Below are 18,789 nucleotides of genomic sequence, written 5' to 3' on the forward strand. Positions count from 1 at the left end.
ATGTAGATTCTTCACCAAATCGACTCATGTGTACAGAAAACGCACAAAAAGCAGATCTCCGAACCAAAAGAGTAAATATGCTAAAAGGAAAGCTGGAAGTATAAAAATGCATAGATCAAGCATGCTCAAAGTATGTAAATGTGCGTAAAAACATGCATAAAAGAGTATATAATCTACGCACATCACACCCCCAGACTTAAACCTTTGCTTGTCCTCAAGCAAAATGCTGCAGTCTAAATTCATATGTTCTACAACATATTTATAAAACCTAGTGCACTTTCCTAATTCTATCAAAAAGTTTCATTAACAAGCGTGATCATGGAAACAAGTAAAGTATGGTTCAAGCATAAGAATCTTGTGCACAGTGTAAAAGTAACTCAACACCCTTCAAGTTTCAATCCATGTCCTAGTCAAGTCGTCATCAAATTTGAATTCCTAATGTTTCCAGTGAAAGACAAGTAACCAGTGATAGGCACTTACTCACCATTCACTTGGTTCATATTTCTCAACTAACCCAAGGTCTCAAAGGTGTGCTCAATCTCAAGGGAAGCTAAGCAGTCATTTCCCCAGTAACCTAACTCGGTCTCAAAGGGGTGACTTGCTAGATTCCACTCATGAAAACTGTTTTTTATATCCCTCTTTTTTTTTTTTTTTTTAAGTGTTTGCATTGTGCAAAACTTATTCACAAATGTACTTTTAGCACACATGTTAGGATATTTTGATTTTTCCAAATGAGCTTTAATGATTTGAGCCTCATCTAGTAACCAAAATGAAAGTTGAGAAATCACCATGGAAACCAAGTACTAAGCAAACAAGATGAATCATGACTATTTCAATGACATCAACTATTCAAGCATCAAGCACAAGTGTAGTGAAGATAAAATCCTTAAGGTTGAACCAAAACTAAAACTCATCACCATAAGATTCTTAGCTTATTAATGCTTCCCAAGATAGAAAAAAGAACTACACAAAGTTTACTACTAGCATCATTCTAACATCATGAATCAAGACAATAATCGTGCTAACATTTCACTTGAATCCAAGAAAGCATATAAGTGAAGTTTTGATGTTCTCAAGATGTATGCCACAAAAAATCAAAACCCAAAATGCAAGACATAAGCAAAAACAAAAACAAACAAAGCAAATCAAATGCATCTAATGCATCCCCCTAGACTTAAATTTTTCATTGTCCCAATGAAAACAAAAAACAATGTGGAGGAGATTTTAAGAGAAGTTACCAAGTGATGAGCTCCAAATGGTTGACATTCATGTTTTTTTTAAGATACTCCTCTATCCAATGCTCACAATCCTCCAAAACTTTAAAATCTACAAAAAATAAGATAGACAAGAAAAATTAAGTAGAGGATACATGTTTATTATAAAGAGAAAACTAAAGACATAAAAGAAAATAAGGAAAATGAACTTGGGTTGCCTCCCAAGAAGCTCTTGTTTAAGGTCATTAGCTCGACCACCTCATTAGATTCATCTAAATCTTGCTCTTGGAGGGGTAAGATATTTTAGAACCCTCCTACCAAGGGCTCTTATTATGGAGGGAGCTTTCATCAAAGGAGCTACAAAGTAAAGTATAACTCTCTCCATCTTCGTCTTCTTGGAAATTTTTTCAGGTGGTCGAAGACGGTTCAGATTGAGCTTCCAATTATTGGCCCATGTGAAATCTGCACATCCAAAAGAAAAACAAATCTCCCACAAGCATATTATATAGTATAGAGCTAGAACCATATCAAGATAAGATGAATAAGTAATAAAAACTGAATCACATCCAACAAAGTCAATTATAGGTACCTCCATAAAGTTTTCTAAAAGATCACAAGAAATACTAACCTTACTTTGCTGAGAAATACCTGAAATTTCTAAACATGTAAATGTGACTTCCTCTGAATCAAATGATGGTTCTGGCTCTAGCTTAGGTGTTGATGATATCAATGATGGTGATTCTTGAGACTCTACTAGCTCTGTATAAGTCCCTACACATTGTTCCACAACATGATCAATTCTTAGATCCTCTAAGGGTTGTCTTGACAAAGGTAGTGATCCTTGAGATGCTGCTTCCACAACACAGCTCCCTACACATTCTTCCATATCATCATCATCAACACATACATCAAAAAATAAACCAACATCTATATCCTCAATAGGAGAATCAATAACAAGAGGATCAATAACTTCACTTGCAGTTTTAAGTTGATCTACCACATCACATTCATCATCTGAAAATTCAATGTCACTATAACACCTTATAAAATTTTGAGGTAGATCTGAAAACTTATTTACCACTACATTTTCAATAAAATCCTCATCTGAAAAATCTTCATCGTCATATATATTTAAAAATCTACACTCAACCATATTAGTGTCACAGGATTTGCCGAAGTCTTTATTTTCATTTACCCCCACTAACCTTTGTGGAAAAGGAACCCTTAGTGAAGGTCCCGGGAAAGACTGAACTCCCTTTTTCCCAAATTCCCTTTGGGCTTTTGGAGGAGGTCCAACTTGCTTATCTAATGTTGGTGTGATTAATCATTGAGGGAAAGGTACTTCTGGCCTTTGGGAATTTCCTAGATAAATGGAATTGAGTTCTTGTGATCTTCTATTATTCTTCTCCTCAATTTTAAACATGTCATTCTTCAGAAGTTCTTCATGATTTTTGCCACTTCTCAACCCCACATCATCACACTTTTCATTGGATCTTGACTGTGTAGGAGGGGGATCTTCTTTAAACCATTTTGAAACAATTCTATCAAGCTTTGCCCCCAAATGTTTGAACTCCTCACTCTGTGACTTGTGAATTTCAACATTTTTAGGTGGTTGAATTTCATTTTGTTTGACAGGCTCTCTTACATTTATGGCTTTCACTTCTTGAATATCTGAGGGAAATTCCATCCAACTTTTGTTCGACCATTCACGGAGGTTCAATGTCACTTGATCAATTAACGAATAAGCTTCATCTACACTTTTGTCCATAAAAGAACCTCCAGCTGATGAATCCAATAAAGTCTTGTCTGAGAAAGAAATTCCCCCATAGAATATGTGCAAAATCAACCATTTTTCAAAACCATGATGAGGGCACTGTCTTTGAAGACTCTTGAATCTATCCCATGCTTCAAATAATGATTCTCCATATGCCTGAGCAAAATTTGTTATGCAATTCCTCATATACACCGTTCTACTTGGAGGGAAAAAATGATTCAGAAATTGCTTCTCCAATTGTTCCCAACTTGTGATGCTTTGAGGACAGAGAGAATATACCCAAGTCCTTGCTTTATCCTTGATACTGAAAGGAAATGTCATCAATCGAACTGCATTTGCTGATACTCCTTCGCATTTCACCAAATCACAAATCTCTAAAAATGTTTCAAGATGCAGATAAGGACTTTCTGATACTTCTCCTCCAAATTTGTGACCATGTATCATGAAAATTATCTCTGGGTCTAGTTGGAAACTTTCTGCTTCAATTTGAGGTTGCACAATGGGAGATAAAAATCTTGCAGAAAAGGGTGTAGAAAAATTTCTCATAGGCCTGCTTGACATGTTAGTGCTCATGGATATTCAAGAAGAAAAAGAAAATTATCAAGAATCAAAAACAAGAAATAAAATGCAATATGAAAAGCAAGAAAGCAAATGCAGAATTTAAATTGCAAGAAAGAAAGTGCATAATGAAAACAAGAAAGAAAAGATAAAAGGAAAAAGAAAAATATCTAGAATAATTCATATGCTAAAAATTGCAAGATATGTTTACAAAAGAAAATAAGAAAGAAACTAGATCAAAAGAGAAAACAGAGAAAAGTTAGATTAGAGTGCTAGAAATCAAGAATGCAAAGTTAGAATTAGAATTAGAATTGCAACAAAAAGAATTGTCAAGAATGTTATTCAAGAAAAGAAAAGCTTATAGAAACAGGATTCTAAAGTTACAACTATGAAAATGTAAAGAAAGAAATAAAAGTTATGTTTAGTCTAACTCAATTGATAATTCCTAATGTTATAGCACAGTCCCCGGCAACGACGCCAAAAACTTGTTACGCTCCGCAAGTGTACGGAAATGTCGCAAGTAATATAAAAGATTATCGTATCCACAGGGACTGGAATAAGCACTAGAAATGTCTCAATGCGAATTAGCTAAACAACTATCCAATCGTTTCAAAAGCAAAGTAAAGGTAAACAAATCTAATCTTAAAGATCAACAAACAAGAGTTTAGTGTTTTGGGTTATGATAAAGGGAGATTCTAGGAGTTTTGGTTTCTTTGTAAGATTTCTTGAATGTAAATGGTTCACCAATTCTTATCCCTCAATTTCCAAACATGTAGAAAGTTGCCGGTTCTCTCTTGCAATAGACAACCGGCTAAGGACTGAGAAATGTATCTAAATAGGATTAATTAGACATGAACCTACATTGTCCTTACACAGAAGCGCACCTATTACTATGCCTTCCTCGGATATCAACATAGAAGCCCACAACTTATTAATCTATCAAGATACAAGAAACTAATCACAAGATCCATCCTACTCTCTTGAATATTCCCATTTCCTCTTCAAGATTATCTCTCAAACGTCCTTACACGGGCTTGCACCTGTCACGTGGATCCCTCGGATGATCGAGTGAGAGTTTATCTTTACAAAGTCCACAAGAAATTCAAACAATCAATCAAGAATGAGAATTAAGCATAAATCACCATTAATCATTCAAGATCTAATTGATACAAGCAAGACAATGTCATTGAAACAAGAAAATGGCAAATCCATGAGAGATTACATCAATCCACCATACAAATACTCCCTTAATCCTAGAATACAAGATCTACTCCATGAATCGAGGAAGAAAACCCGAAGAAATAGAGATTACAAGCATTTCTTAAATCCCCAATCCAAGAAATCAAGAAGAGGGGGAAAGAGAAAACTTATCTACGAAGAAGCCTCGTCTTTGGATCCAATCCTCGCTCCAGAGTCGAAATCGTCGAGATCTCCCCTTGAATCGCCCAGAAATCCTCCCAAGATTGGGAGGAAACCACCAAATCTTGCTTTCTCCCAAAGGGGGAGAGATCCCCTTTCAATTCATGAAGGAGGGCTTAAATAGAGGAGGGAATCGGGTGCCACACCACGGCCGTGTGAGATTCACACGGCCATGTCCAGTTCCCTCTCTGCCAAAGCTGCACGGCCGTGTGACTCCATACGGCCATAACCCTTCTGCTCTCTGGAAATGCTACACGACCGTGTGGTGCACACGGCCACAGCCTGCTTGGTCTCTGGAAACCTCACATGACCGTGTAGATCCACACGGCCATGTAAGGCTTCTGCTCTGGATGGCTTCAAATCTTGACACGGCCGTGCGAGGTTCACACGGCCATGTCATCTTCCTCTTCTGTTGGTGCCAAACTCCACACGACCCGAGCTCCATACCAGTGCAGGGCCGTGTGAGGTGCACGGCCCGGTGCTTTCTCCCTTTGTTTCCTCCAATGCATGACTAAAGATGTAGATTTTTCACCAAATCGACTCCTGTGTACAGAAAATGCACAAAAAGCAGATCTCCGAACCAAAAGAGTAAATATGCTAAAAGGAAAGCTGGAAGTATAAAAATGCATAGATCAAGCATGCTCAAAGTATGTAAATGTGCGTAAAAACATGCATAAAAGAGTATATAATCTACGTACATCATCAAGCCTAAGGGAGGAAGCATGAGTCAAGGGGGAGCCTCCAAGGTAAAACGAAAGGTATCATTTATTGAGCCTACCCCTTTAAATAATGGTAAACAACATGTTAGTTCTATTTTATACCATTTTAATGCTATTTACCATAGAAATAGGAAGCATGATAGCATTAAGGAAAAACATATGACTCTCCAGGCTAAGACTACCACACCTAGGGTTAGGAATGTAGGTAAAAGTCTAGGAAATAACACTAAGGACCATAGCTATAAGCCTAGAAACAAAAATGCTCAAGGATTTAAGGAAAAAAATCAAAATCTAGAGATTTATGGGAAGAAAATCAAGTCTTGAGGTCAAGACTTGATAAAATGGAAAAGACTCTAAAAAGGATGGAAAATATCCTTAAAGGGCAAAATGAGCATAGCCTAGGTCTAGGAGTACAAAAGCCATCCAATGGCCATAGAGGTTTGGGATACAAACCTAAGGCTAAGAAGGATGTAATTTCTTACCATAGAGTTCCATATAGCTATGGAACCGACACTACAAGAAAAAGCCTCATAGACATCGGTGGAACAACAACAGTTTTAAGCAAAAACCGATGTCTTTGAGTATTTTACACCGGTTTTTCCAAAAACCGGTGTCTATAAGCGCAGATTTTCGCTCATAGACATCAGTTTTTTAGCCGATGTCTATGAGCGCCTTTTTTTTTGTTAATAGACATCGGTTTTAACAGCGATTTTTAAAACCCGATGTTAATGAACCAAAAAAAAATAATTTAATTTTTCCACCAGCCAAAATTTATAACACTTCACAAAGTTCCCTCCATACCTAAACCAATATCGCGCCCCTTCTCTCAGCCTAAACCTAAACCTAAACCTCCGACCATCTCTCTCAGCCTCATCTCCCTCTTCCCCTTCCTGGATCTCTTCCCCTTCCTGGATCGACGCCCCTTCCTCTCCCGATTAGGATCAAAACCACCTACTTCGATCCTAAGCAAAATCGTAGTTCCATTCTGCCTCCTCGTCCGATCCTCTCTTCCTCCTCCTCCTTCCTCTCTTCGCTCTTCCCGGCTAAGGTAGGGGCCGACAAGATCCGAACAGCTAGAGGACGCCCACGACCACCATGGCACGGTTGGTCGGCAACATGAGGGAATCCGAAGGAAGAGAGAACAACACCGAGATCTCTAATCTTGTGTAAAGGGGTCTCCTTCTTCTGAAGCAGAGAGATCGAGTGCAGTACAAGAATAACGAAGTATGTCTGACTGTTAAAACCCTAAAATTGCAGGCATAAAGGCTCTCCGTGCTTCATTTTCTCCTTCTCGGCCTCTTCGCTCGCTGGGTACACGGTCATCTTCAAAACCTCTCGTTTCCTCTTTTCATTCTTCTTAATCGTCTGATTGTTAAAGGTTGAGGATGGGGTTTGGGGTTAGCCTCTCTATAAAGCGCCGAAGCCTTTTCTTTTCCCACGACCTTCTCCTCTGTTCTTCCTCTGCTTCTCGCGACTTCGGACTTCACGCGACTGAGACCGGCGATTTCTTCTTCTCTCGGTGGCGCCGGCGAAGAGCGGACCTTGGAGCGTTGAGAGGAAGAGAGGTTAGTTACAGCCGAACCTTCTTTCTCCCCGATCCCTTCCTTCTATGATCTCGGTGAACAACGGCGACGGATCTCGATCGGTGGATTTCGCCGGCTGTCGGGAGGGAACCAAGGGCATCGACGTTGGATCAGGCCAGCATCGATTGTTTGGAGGAGGTAACAACCATTGTTCCTTCCCGATCTCTGTCCCTGTTCGTCGGCAAGAACAAGTCGTTGCCCTAACTTCGATCTTGGAGGTAAGGGTTTGGTTTTGGTTGTGAATTCGAACCTTGATCCTTTCTAGTGTTGATTCAGGTGGTTCTTTCTGGGAAGCAGAGACTGGTATTTTGGTCCCGGCCACCACAACTCTGTTGGATCGATCTCTTCTTCGTATCAGTGATCGTCTCCGGTGATTGAAGGGTGCAAAGGTAATGAGGTCGATCTGTTGTTGTTGTTAACAGGTTGTTTTGATGACTTCTTGTTATTCTTTCTTCTTGATCCGGCTAGTGAAGATGCACTATGTAATGTTCTGTTTGTAGGGGATTGAGGTACGGTTTAGTTCTTGTTCCTTACCCTTGTGCGATCATTAGTTGCAGTAGATGTTACCTAATGAATCTTGTGTGTTTTGAGCTGGATCCACGGCAGAGTCAATAAGAATTTGTTTGTTCTGGTGTTGGAGGTTAAGGGTATGATGTGTTACTAGTTAACAAGGATAAGAGTTGTTATATTGGGTAATTGAATGTTGTAAATAAAGATTAACCTGAATCTGAAATGGTTTCAGTGACATTTAGGTTTCATGTTAGGTGATTATGGAAGATTGTAACCTTGAAGATCTAATGGGAATTTAGATATTGGATGGTTTAGGTTAGAATATAAATTTAATATGGTTATGTTAAAAGAAGGGAGCCGTACCTATGGTTAGCGTTTCTTTTGTATGTTCATTTCCTCCAGGTTTTTGTAATTTAATTTCCACCCTCTAGGTTTTTTTTTAATTCAGTTTTCGATGCCTAATTCCACCCTGCTTCTTTCTGACATACATTTACACATTGTTTCAGAGGATGCGATGTGCTTATTTTAGATACTGGATTGGGAAGTGCAGAGAATCAAGCAAGGGTCAAGGAGTTGCTTCATGTGGAGGAATCAAAACTAGAGGAGGATGAGGGTAAGTGTTTTTACTCATAATATTATTTTAGTTTCTGTTCAGATCAGTTGGCACTCGATTCTGTGCTTTAGGAAATACCACTCCAGCAGTGAGATGGGTTCGAGATGATAAATATGATTGCATCCGATTAAAGCATTGCAAGGTGAGCTATATTCATTGTGTATCCCCCCTTCAGAGTACATATGTATCTGTATAGTAATTAATTTCAATATAGGCACATCAAATTACCTTAATTGTTTCTGGACATAGACTTAATCCTTTGGATTACTTTATTTTAATTGGTAGAGTATTTGCCACTACCTTTCTATTATTCATTCTTTTGCTTTGCAGGTTGTGAAAAAATTGATTGGCATCGGAAAGGAGACTATTTCACTACTGTCGTTCCTAGTGATATCCTAATTATGAATTTTAGTTGTACTTATTTTTAGTCATTCCTAGTGCCTATTTTATATCTCAGTTTTCTTTCTTTCTTTTTTCTAATACACACTGACAAATTGGAAATATATAAAAATCATGACATTATACCTAGTTACCTAGCCTTTGAGGCAGGAATCAGGATGAAACCTAAAGTGCCCTGAAAAGTTTAGGCATACCAAATTCTCTCAGTTTAATGACAGAGGTCAGTTGTGTTGCAAACTTTGTTATTTTCCTTGTTTTTCATTTACCGCATCTAGATTAAGAAACTATGGCTTTCTAACTCAAATAAAAATTGCAATTCCTGCCTATCTTAGACCTAACATTAACTTATTAATTGAACAGGTGTTTTAGATTGTAAATTTCATCCGAGGCAGCCATGGCTATTCACAGCTGGAGCAGATTCTGTCATTAAACTGTATTGCCACTAATGATAGATTCTCCAAGAAACTTTGAAGAATCTCCTCGAGTCAAGATACGTGAGTACTTGCTGATCCTACATGACTACGGTAGCAAGTTCATGTTCTTTGCTGAAGCTGCAACCTATTTATGAGGTCGTTCTATATGGCACCGGCACCTAGAGCAAGTTCGTGTTCTTTGCTAAAATTGCAATCTATTTACAAGGTCTTTAGGTTAGTTTTGTTGTTAATTTATTTTATTGTTGGCTGCTAAAACTGTCTATAATTTCTAAATTACTTATAAAGCTATATCCTTTTATGTCGACTTATAATTTATTTTATTAAGATTTTTGAACTTACGCATCACCTTCAGATTTAAGTTAGTTACTTTATTTTCATTGTCTTTGAAGGACTACTGTTATTATATATTTTCCTGGTTTCTTGTCATGGTTATTCCTTATCCTCTATCCTTTATGTACTTTCTTTTGCTTTAGATGCTAGAACAAAAAGCAAACTAATGTAACCCAGTGTGCTGATGTAGCTGCTTCAGAAATAAAGCATAGTTAAAGATCCCCAGTAGATGATGCAGTGCTCATTCCTTGCATAAACAAATCCAAACACCAAGCAAGGTATATACAAAAAATACAATGACGGTCATCTGTAGACACGTTGGAAGGTTTCATACCAAAACATTGTAGTCGTCACCAAAACCTCCAAGGGTCCTTAAATGGGGGAACATAATTTTCCGTAGGAGGGAGGAGACGAAAAGATTCTACCGTCTTTTGAAGTACAGGGCCCAACTGCAGAAAAAACCCAACCGTTCAGAATGTTACAGATTTGAAAGAATTTTAGTTCTGAAACTGGAATCATATGATCCTGAAATCAGGGAGATAATAACAAGTTGTTTTTTCCTTGTTGAATAACTTCATTTTAATAAATTTTCCCAAGTCATGCTTTGCTTTACAACCTAACCATCCACAAGCATTGTCAAGCCTTGGCAACATATATATACATGGATTGGTAAGCTTTAGAAATGTTTGATGACAACTGTGCGGATAGTTTATTTTTGTTCCTTAATGAAACTTCTCTTCATGCAGTAATATGATGAGTGTTGCTGCATCATTCTATAAGGCAATTTTAGCAGTTACAACAGGGATATCTGTGCCCTTCAACAACTTGGCTATTATATACAAGCAACAGGTAGAGTACTATATCTGCCTTTTTCATTGCTAGTTTGAGAGTTACTGCATATTGCCTCATTTAATAGAAGAAAGTCATATAATTTGTCTATCATCTTCTTTGTTGTCTTTGCCCCTAGTTGGAAATTGATAGTTCTCTTGTATTACAATAGGGAAATTATGCAGAAGCGATAGCCTGTAAATTTGATTGGATTATAGTTTTATATTGATTGGATTATAGTTTTAAATTTGATGGAATGCTTGCCTTTATGCACAGAGACTATGCTTTGCATCGGAAGTGAATGGCATCGTTATCCTTCTTCATTTTTTATGCCTTCGTACATTAAGGAAGTTCAATGGATAAATGAAGGATTTAGGGGTCTTCTCCCATATCCTTTTAATTCAAGTTTGGGAGGCATGACAACTACCCCACCTTATTTCAATGACAAGAACAAGGGTTCTCATGGCCAATATGTGTCTATTAATGGGATTTTCAATGTCTTGCTTACCACGCTAATCCTACTTCTGATTGGATTTGCAGCTTCAAGATTTCAAACTCTACACCTTCTATATGGAGCTAGATTTGCAAAATCCATATCCAACTCGAGGAAGTGACTTATTGACATGGGAGGTAGGTGTACCTCTTTAGTTCCGCTTTTAACCAAATATCCCTATAAAGATTCATTTGTGTGCTCTTAACAGATCTATTCCTACAACGTTGTTATCTAGGATTAGCATTTATTTTGTTAAATGTGATTTATGCACCTATAATTATTCTGGTGAAGTTAGCATTCTATTAAACTAGATTATGACCTTTGCAGAGAACTTATTGGTAACCAAGGACATTGTGAAGATAGCAAATTTTGGCCTTGCTCGTGAAGTTCATTCGAAGCCACCATTCACAGAATAGGTTTCAACACGCTGGTAAGCATGTTTATGACAAGCACTTGTGATCTTATATTTTTTATTTGATACATGTACACATTTGTTTTAATTATTTGACATATGGTGGATTTATGTGTTTTTACAGTTTACAAATCTCAAGTACTCCAGAGTTGAAATTGATGAAATGCAGTTCGAGTGGGCAGAATGCATGCTAGATTACATTTGAAGTGCGGTTCTACCTTGATGTGTTAAAAGAATGTTCTACCTTGATTTTGATATCTATTAGCTAGCTTTTGATGTAAAAAGAATGTTTGGGTATTTTATGGATATTGTTGTAAGAAGATTATTTATATAATTTGTGAATATTTGTGTATTTTATGGATATTATTGAATGAAGAATATTTGTATAATTTTTGAATATTTGTGTATTTTTTTTTGTTATTGTCGATTTTTCATTGTTTCGGAAATCAAATTTGTGCTGTTAAAAAATATACATATTACATCGGTTTTCCACCGCTGCAAAATCGGTGTTATTAACTAATATTACATCGGTCATTTACCGCTGCCAAAACTGGTGTTATTTGTTAGGACCGATGATCTCGGCTAGAGAGGGGGGTGTGAATAGCCGCCCCAAATCCTTCGCGTTTCTTCCTACAATTAGGGTTAGCGCAGCGGAAATGAAACGTAGAAACGAAAAGGAAGAAAACAAACCTCAAACTCGATGGATGTAACGAGGTTCGGAGGTGATACTCCTACTCCTCGGCGTGTCCGTAAGGTGGACGAGCCCTATCAATCCGTCGGTGGATGAGTCCCCGGAGAACCGGCTAATAAGTACTCCTTGTGGGTGGAGAAACCTCGCCACAATAACTTGCAACAGCAATATGGAAATACAAAGAAGAGCAAGAACAAAATACACAATGAATGTACAAATACTCGCTTGCCTTCTCGTCGACTGAAGTCCCGGATGAAGCACCAACTTCACGGACGAATGCCAACAAGCAACTCAGTCGAAGAAGCTCACCCGAAGCTTCGGAGCTCAGCAAAGCTCAAGAGCACAGCAGTGAAGAAGCAGAAGCTTCGGACCAGAAGAAGAGTGAGAGGATTGCCGCACTGTAGAAGCCCTCAGCCCTCTTATACCTGCATCCACCTGCGAAGAAGAAGCCAGAAGATAGAAGACCGTTGGCTCACAACGGATAGTTCTGGACCGATCAGGCTGAAGCCTGATCGGTCCAGGATACCTCTGATCGGTCCTGGGGACCGATCAGAGCTTCCTCTGATCGGTCCAGGGACCGATCAGCATGCATTCCCTTCCTTTTCTCCCGAACTTTTTGCCTTCTGATCGTTGTTTCTTGATCGGTCTTGCAGACCGATCAGATAACACTCAGTAGGCTACTGTTTGGTTACTGATCAGTCACCAGACCGATCCAGATACCCAGTGTATCACTGGATCGATCCACTGATCGATCCAGAGCTTGGTTTTTGCCCAAACCAAGTCCCAAACCTTCCAAACCAACATCCGGTCAACCTTGACCTATTGGTACATCATGCTTAGCATCCGGTCACTCCCTTGACCTGCTAAGACTCCCCACCAAGTGTCCGGTCAATCCCTTTGACCCACTTGGACTTTTCTCTTCGTGTCAAGTATCCGGTCACTCCCTTGACCTACTTGACCTTCACAAAACCAGATGTCTGATCACCCTTGATCCATCTAGATTTTCCCTTGCCCGGCTTCACTCACCAGGACTTTCACCTAACTTCACTCACTAGGGTTTTCACCTGGCTTCACTCACCAGGTTTTCCAATCTGCCCGGCTTCACTCACCAGGACTTTCCAACTGCCTGGCTTCACTCACCAGGACTTTCCCACTGCCTGGTTTCACTCACCAGGACTTTCCGAACTGCCTGGTTTCACTCACCAGGACTTTCCGAACTGCCTGGTTTCACTCACCAGGACTTTCCGAACTTCCTGGCTTCACTCACCAGGACTTTCCCTTTCACCTAGCTTCACTCACTAGGATTTTCATTCTGCCTAACATCCTAGTTAGGACTTCCCAGTCAAGTATCCGGTCAACCTTGACCTACTTGACTCTTCTTCATTCAACCTGATCAGACCTTGATCAGTATCTCTCCGTATGGACAACTGTACCTGCATTGTCCATGTCTACATGTATTTCTGTATTGTCAAACATCGAAACCATGACCAAGGTTTACGCTTGGTCAACTAGGTCAACCTAGACCTACTGGAAATTGCACCAACAATCTCCCCCTTTTTGATGTTTGACAATACCTTTAAGTTAGGCTAATCCAATAGCCTCAACTTTCCTCATGCCACTAGGTAATGAAACATAAGTTATAACCTTACATTCTCCTTCTAAGAAGGCAACCTCCTTCTTAGATAATAAAGGCCTAACTTAAACCCTTCATTCTCCCCCTATTGGCACACATCAACAAACTCTCCCCCTGAAGAGTAAGTTATCGTTGTTCACAACTTCACTCGTCGTGATCAACAAACTCTCCCACTAACTCCAATGTTCTTCCTTGAACATTCTCTAGACATTCTTCCCCTTTTTGACACACATCAAAAGGAGTGAATCAAGGTCAAGAGTTTCTTCCTAATGAAAGTCCCATACCTTTCATTGAAACCCTTAATTTCCCCCTTGATACAAAATTCAACAATCAACTTAGTGATAATCCCATATCACTCATCCTCAAAAATTTCGACGAGTAAAACCCCCTAAAAGTCAACTCCCCTTGACTAATAGGTAAAACTCCCCCTAAAGGTCAACTCCCCCTTGACCATTGCACCAACAATGTCTTGGAGAGTTTCAACCCTTTAGAAATTCTAAAAACACCAATTCCCGAGCTGAAATTTCAGACAAACAGTCGAAATTCAGCAGGTTGGCACGCCCTGATCGGTCACCAGACTGATCAGGCTCCCTCTGGATCGGTCACAGTGACCGATCCAGGCTCCCCTGGACCGATCAGAAACCCTTCTGATCGGTCCACAAACCTGATAAAGGTCTGATAAGTTCTGATTTCTCTCCACGAAATTCAGAAACTTCTAGAAAATTACAGAAAATTCCAAAAATTGTGAAATTTTGAGGATACATTCCTCATAACATATACTATCATGGAAAAATAGTTTTCTATGAAAATAACTTCCCTTTTCAAATCTTGATACAAAGTTCAAAAGTCTTTGAAATAGCTCAAAGTTAACTCATTTTGTATCACTTTGCTCAATGATGAATGCTATCACTAGAAAAGCTTCATCAAGGTTTTTCAAATTAATTTTGAAATGATTTTAAACCATTTAATTTAGGACCACAATCTTTGGGCTAAATGTACATGACTTGTACATAAGCTTTCCCTATGATCCCTAATTTTGAATTAGGCTCATCTAGGTACAAGAACTATGCACCTTGTTCCTAACTCATCATCCTAATATCTCACACACATCTAAGGTGTATCAAACACATCAAATTCAATTTTGATGTGAGATATGAGTTTAGGTTATCTTAGGCTAAGGTCTCATGCATTTTCTAAACATCAATTTGATCTCCATATCAAATTGTGTTTTTAACCTTAAATCAATTTCATTGATTATAAATGCAAGAGAAGATGACATGACATAAAATGATATCATACATAATAACATGTGCCAGTGTCATGATGTCATGGCATAAAGTATGAAACTTAAATAAAGCATGACATTTAAACAACCTAAGCATTATCATGACATTTTAAATGATCATAAAATAAATATGATGTCATGACATGACATATGACAAACAATATATGACAAATAACACGTAAAGGTATAGAAAATACCTAATTCTAGCCTTAGTTGCCATTTTTGATAATTTTGATCATTTTGCCATAGGTTCATATTCCTAAGTGTATTAGACCTCAAATCATATACTAAGGATTTTTAGATCACTATGTGCCAATTAGATTGACCCTAGAAAACTCTTCAATTGTGATTGGCACATCCTAATCACCTTAGGAATAATTCTTAATTTCATTTTCAAGGCTTGATTATACCTTGAGAAATCCTAAAGTGCCACCTTTTGCCATGATTAGGTTAACTACCTATTCAAGTAAGGTTGGCACACCCTAACTAATCTAGCGTGATGAAATCACGCTCCTAGGAACCCAATACCTATTTGAGCTCATTGGGTTCACTAAATATTCACTAGGGATGACTTCCCTAGCAACCCTCCTAATGACCCTCCTAGGCTTTGAAGCCTTAGTCAGTTGGAACTCATCAAAATCAACTCTAGGGGTGACTCCCCTAGTGACCTTGGTGATGGTCTTTCTAGCCCTAGGTCTTGTTCCATAATCGAATGGAACATTGTGGTAAGTGGGCTTGACCACTTGGGACTTAGGTTTGTGACCCAAACCTTTCTTGTCCTTGGACTTGGGTTTTTGACCCCTAGACTCTAGAGTCAAATCCTCAAGAGCCTTTTCTAGAGAGTCAAGTCTTGACCTCAAGACTAGATTCTCTTTCTCTAATACCTCAAGCTTTAATTTGTCCTTTTTCTTTGAGGTATTTCTAGACATATGTCTAGATGATTTGGGATTTCTACCTAGATTTTCCTTAGCCTTAGATGAGTTGATCCTAGGGTTGGCTTTCCTAGTGTTATCCTTATCTAGGCTCACATGTTTGACACCTAAGCATGTGTATCGATTTCTATAATTATCATGCTTATCATTATTGTCAATTGCAATCAAACTACTAGCATGCATCTTACTAGTATTGCAATAATGTGCCTTAGAGATTACCTTAGGGTTTGCCTTAGCTCCCCCTATCGATGTGCTCGGTCTCTTGTCCTTGTGAGATTGCCTCCCCCTCGGACATTGGATCCTATAGTGTCCCCTTCGCTTGCATTGGAAGCACACCACGTGCTCCTTGCCCTTGCGTGTTGGGACTCCGGCTTCCTTGACCTTTGGCGCCGGTGGAGTCTTTCTAACCCTCTTTGGGCATTTACTCTTGTAATGTCCATACTCCCTACACTCAAAGCACATTATGTGTAATTTATTTGAAATTGAAATGCTTGAGTTACCTAGGGTTGAGGATGGATGAAGACTTTCTTCTTCATCCCTTCCGGAGGTAGAAGCTTCTTCCTCTTGCTCCATTCTTGAAGAAGAACTCTCCTCCTCTTCTTCCTTAGATGTTGAGTAGCCCTCAACTTCTAATTCCTCTCCTCCATGATGTGAGCTACTTGGCTCACTTGACTCCTCTTCATGACTTGAAGTGGAGTTCTCCTTATGGAACTTTGCCAAGTTGTTCCACAACTCCTTGGCATCGTTATATCCACCTATCCTACACAAAACATCATTAGGTAAAGAAAATTCAAAAATTTTCAATACCTCATCGTTTACTAGGGATTGATGGACTTGTTCCTTGGTCCACTCCTTCTTCTCTAGGGTTTCTCCTTTCTTGTCCATCGGAGGCTTGAAACCTAATTGAACACAACTCCAATTTTCAATGTTAGTCATAAGAAAGTACTTCATTCTTACCTTCCAAAATGCGAAGTCATCGCGATCATAGAAAGGTGGAATGGTGATGTCTTCTCCGAGTTGATCCATCTCTAGCTTGTGCTCCCTCGGGTGTTAATCCGGCGAAGAGCGACCTCGCTCTGATACCACTTGTTAGGACCGATGATCTCGGCTAGAGAGGGGGGGGGGTGTGAATAGCCGCCCCAAATCCTTCACGTTTCTTCCTACGATTAGGGTTAGCGCAACGGAAATGAAACGTAGAAACGAAAAGGAAGAAAACAAACCTCAAACTCGATGGATGTAACGAGGTTCGGAGGTGATACTCCTACTCCTCGGCGTGTCCGTAAGGTGGACGAGCCCTACCAATCCGTCGGTGGATGAGTCCCCGGAGAACCGGCTAATAAGTACTCCTTGTGGGTGGAGAAACCTCGCCACAATAACTTGCAACAGCAATATGGAAATACAAAGAAGAGCAAGAACAAAATACACAATGAATGTACAAATACTCGCTTGCTTTCTCGTCGACTGAAGTCCCGGATGAAGCACCAACTTCACGGATGAATGCCAACAAGCAACTCGAAGAAGCTCACCCAAGCTTGAAGCTCAGAAAGCTCAAGAGCACAGCGGTGAAGAAGCGAAGCGGACCGAAGAAGAGTGAGAGGATTGCCGATCAGAAGCCCTCTTATACCGCATCCACCGCAAAGAAGAAGCGAAGATGTAAGACCGTTGGCTCTAACGGATAGTTGACCGATCAGTCAAGCTTCGATCGGTCAGATACTCGATCGGTCCGGGACCGATCGAGCTCTCGATCGGTCCAGGACCGATCAGCATGCATTCCCTTCCTTTTCTCTCGAACTTTTGCTGAGTGCATTCTGATCGGTCTTGCGGACCGATCCAGCTGAGCTCCTGATTGGTTACTGATCGGTCACCAGACCGATCCAGATACCCAGTGTATCACTGGATCGATCCACTGATCGATCCAGAGCTTGGTGTTTGCCCAAACCAAGTCCCAAACCTTCCAAACCAACATCCGATCAACCTTGACCTATTGGTACATCATGCTTAGCATCCGGTCACTCCCTTGACCTGCTAAGACTCCCCACCAAGTGTCCGGTCAATCCCTTTGACCCACTTGGACTTTTCTCTTCGTGTTAAGTATCCGGTCACACCCTTGACCTACTTGACCTTCACAATACCAGATGTCTGATCACCCTTGATCCATCTGGATTTTCCCTTGCCCGGCTTCACTCACCAGGACTTTCACCTAGCTTCACTCACTAGGGTTTTTACCTGGCTTCACTCACCAGGTTTTCCAATCTGCCCGGCTTCACTCACCAGGACTTTCCAACTGCCTGGCTTCACTCACCATGACTTTCCCACTGCCTGGCTTCACTCACCAGGACTTTCCCACTGCCTGGTTTCACTCACCAGGACTTTCCGAACTGCTTGGTTTCACTCACCAGGACTTTCCGAACTTCCTGGCTTCACTCACCAGGACTTTCCCTTTCACCTAGCTTCACTCACTAGGATTTTCATTCTGCCTAACATCCCAGTTAGGACTTCCCAGTCAAGTATCCGGTCAACCTTGACCTACTTGACTCTTCTTCATTCAACCTGATCAGACCTTGATCAGTATCTCTCCGTATGGACAACTGCACCTGCATTGTCCATGTCTACATGTATTTCTGTATTGTCAAACATCGAAACCATGACCAAGGTTTACGCTTGGTCAACTAGGTCAACCTTGACCTACTGGAAATTGCACCAACATTATTAACATACAATATTACATCAGTTTTACACCGTTGATGAAACGGTGTCGTTAAGTGATACTACACCGTTTAATAACCAATTTGAAGACCGGTGTTGTTAAGTGATACTACACCGATTTTAACCCGATGTCTAAAATGACAGACTTTTAACATCGGCTTCATAGACATCGGTCGAAAATGAAATAGACACCGGTGGAAAACCGATGTCTATGAAGGTTTTTGTTGTAGTGCGAGTCTAGGTCTAAGGGTCAAGT

The 18,789-nt window shown here is 39.8% G+C and overlaps 3 long non-coding RNA genes and 1 other non-coding gene across 8 annotated transcripts; 3 read left to right on the forward strand and 1 right to left on the reverse strand.

The window, feature by feature from the left end:
- The first annotated feature begins 3,070 nt into the window (after positions 1 to 3,070).
- Positions 3,071 to 3,176, forward strand: LOC121983446. Its single transcript, XR_006112498.1, has one exon. It is a non-coding gene; the product is annotated as a small nucleolar RNA R71 (small nucleolar RNA).
- A 4,012-nt stretch (positions 3,177 to 7,188) lies between these two features.
- Positions 7,189 to 9,527, forward strand: LOC121980248. Of its 5 annotated transcripts, none has more exons than XR_006111466.1 (5): positions 7,189 to 7,249; positions 7,544 to 7,656; positions 8,284 to 8,390; positions 8,462 to 9,009; positions 9,150 to 9,527. It is a non-coding gene; the product is annotated as an uncharacterized LOC121980248 (long non-coding RNA). The 5 variants fall into 5 exon arrangements; XR_006111464.1 differs by lacking the exon at positions 7,189 to 7,249 and adding an exon at positions 7,303 to 7,485 and having other exon boundaries at positions 7,565 to 7,656; XR_006111463.1 differs by lacking the exon at positions 7,189 to 7,249 and adding an exon at positions 7,371 to 7,405.
- On the reverse strand, positions 9,060 to 18,176 carry LOC121980250. The gene is made up of 4 exons (XR_006111468.1): positions 18,167 to 18,176; positions 14,719 to 14,720; positions 9,888 to 10,002; positions 9,060 to 9,800 (listed from the first exon to the last, which is right to left on the reverse strand). It is a non-coding gene; the product is annotated as an uncharacterized LOC121980250 (long non-coding RNA).
- LOC121980249 lies at positions 10,212 to 11,467 on the forward strand. Its single transcript, XR_006111467.1, has 4 exons — positions 10,212 to 10,402; positions 10,658 to 11,011; positions 11,202 to 11,304; positions 11,411 to 11,467. It is a non-coding gene; the product is annotated as an uncharacterized LOC121980249 (long non-coding RNA).
- Positions 18,177 to 18,789: the final 613 nt, after the last annotated feature.

This window comes from Zingiber officinale, chromosome 5A (assembly GCF_018446385.1).
Source record: "Zingiber officinale cultivar Zhangliang chromosome 5A, Zo_v1.1, whole genome shotgun sequence".
Taxonomy (NCBI): Eukaryota; Viridiplantae; Streptophyta; class Magnoliopsida; order Zingiberales; family Zingiberaceae; genus Zingiber; species Zingiber officinale.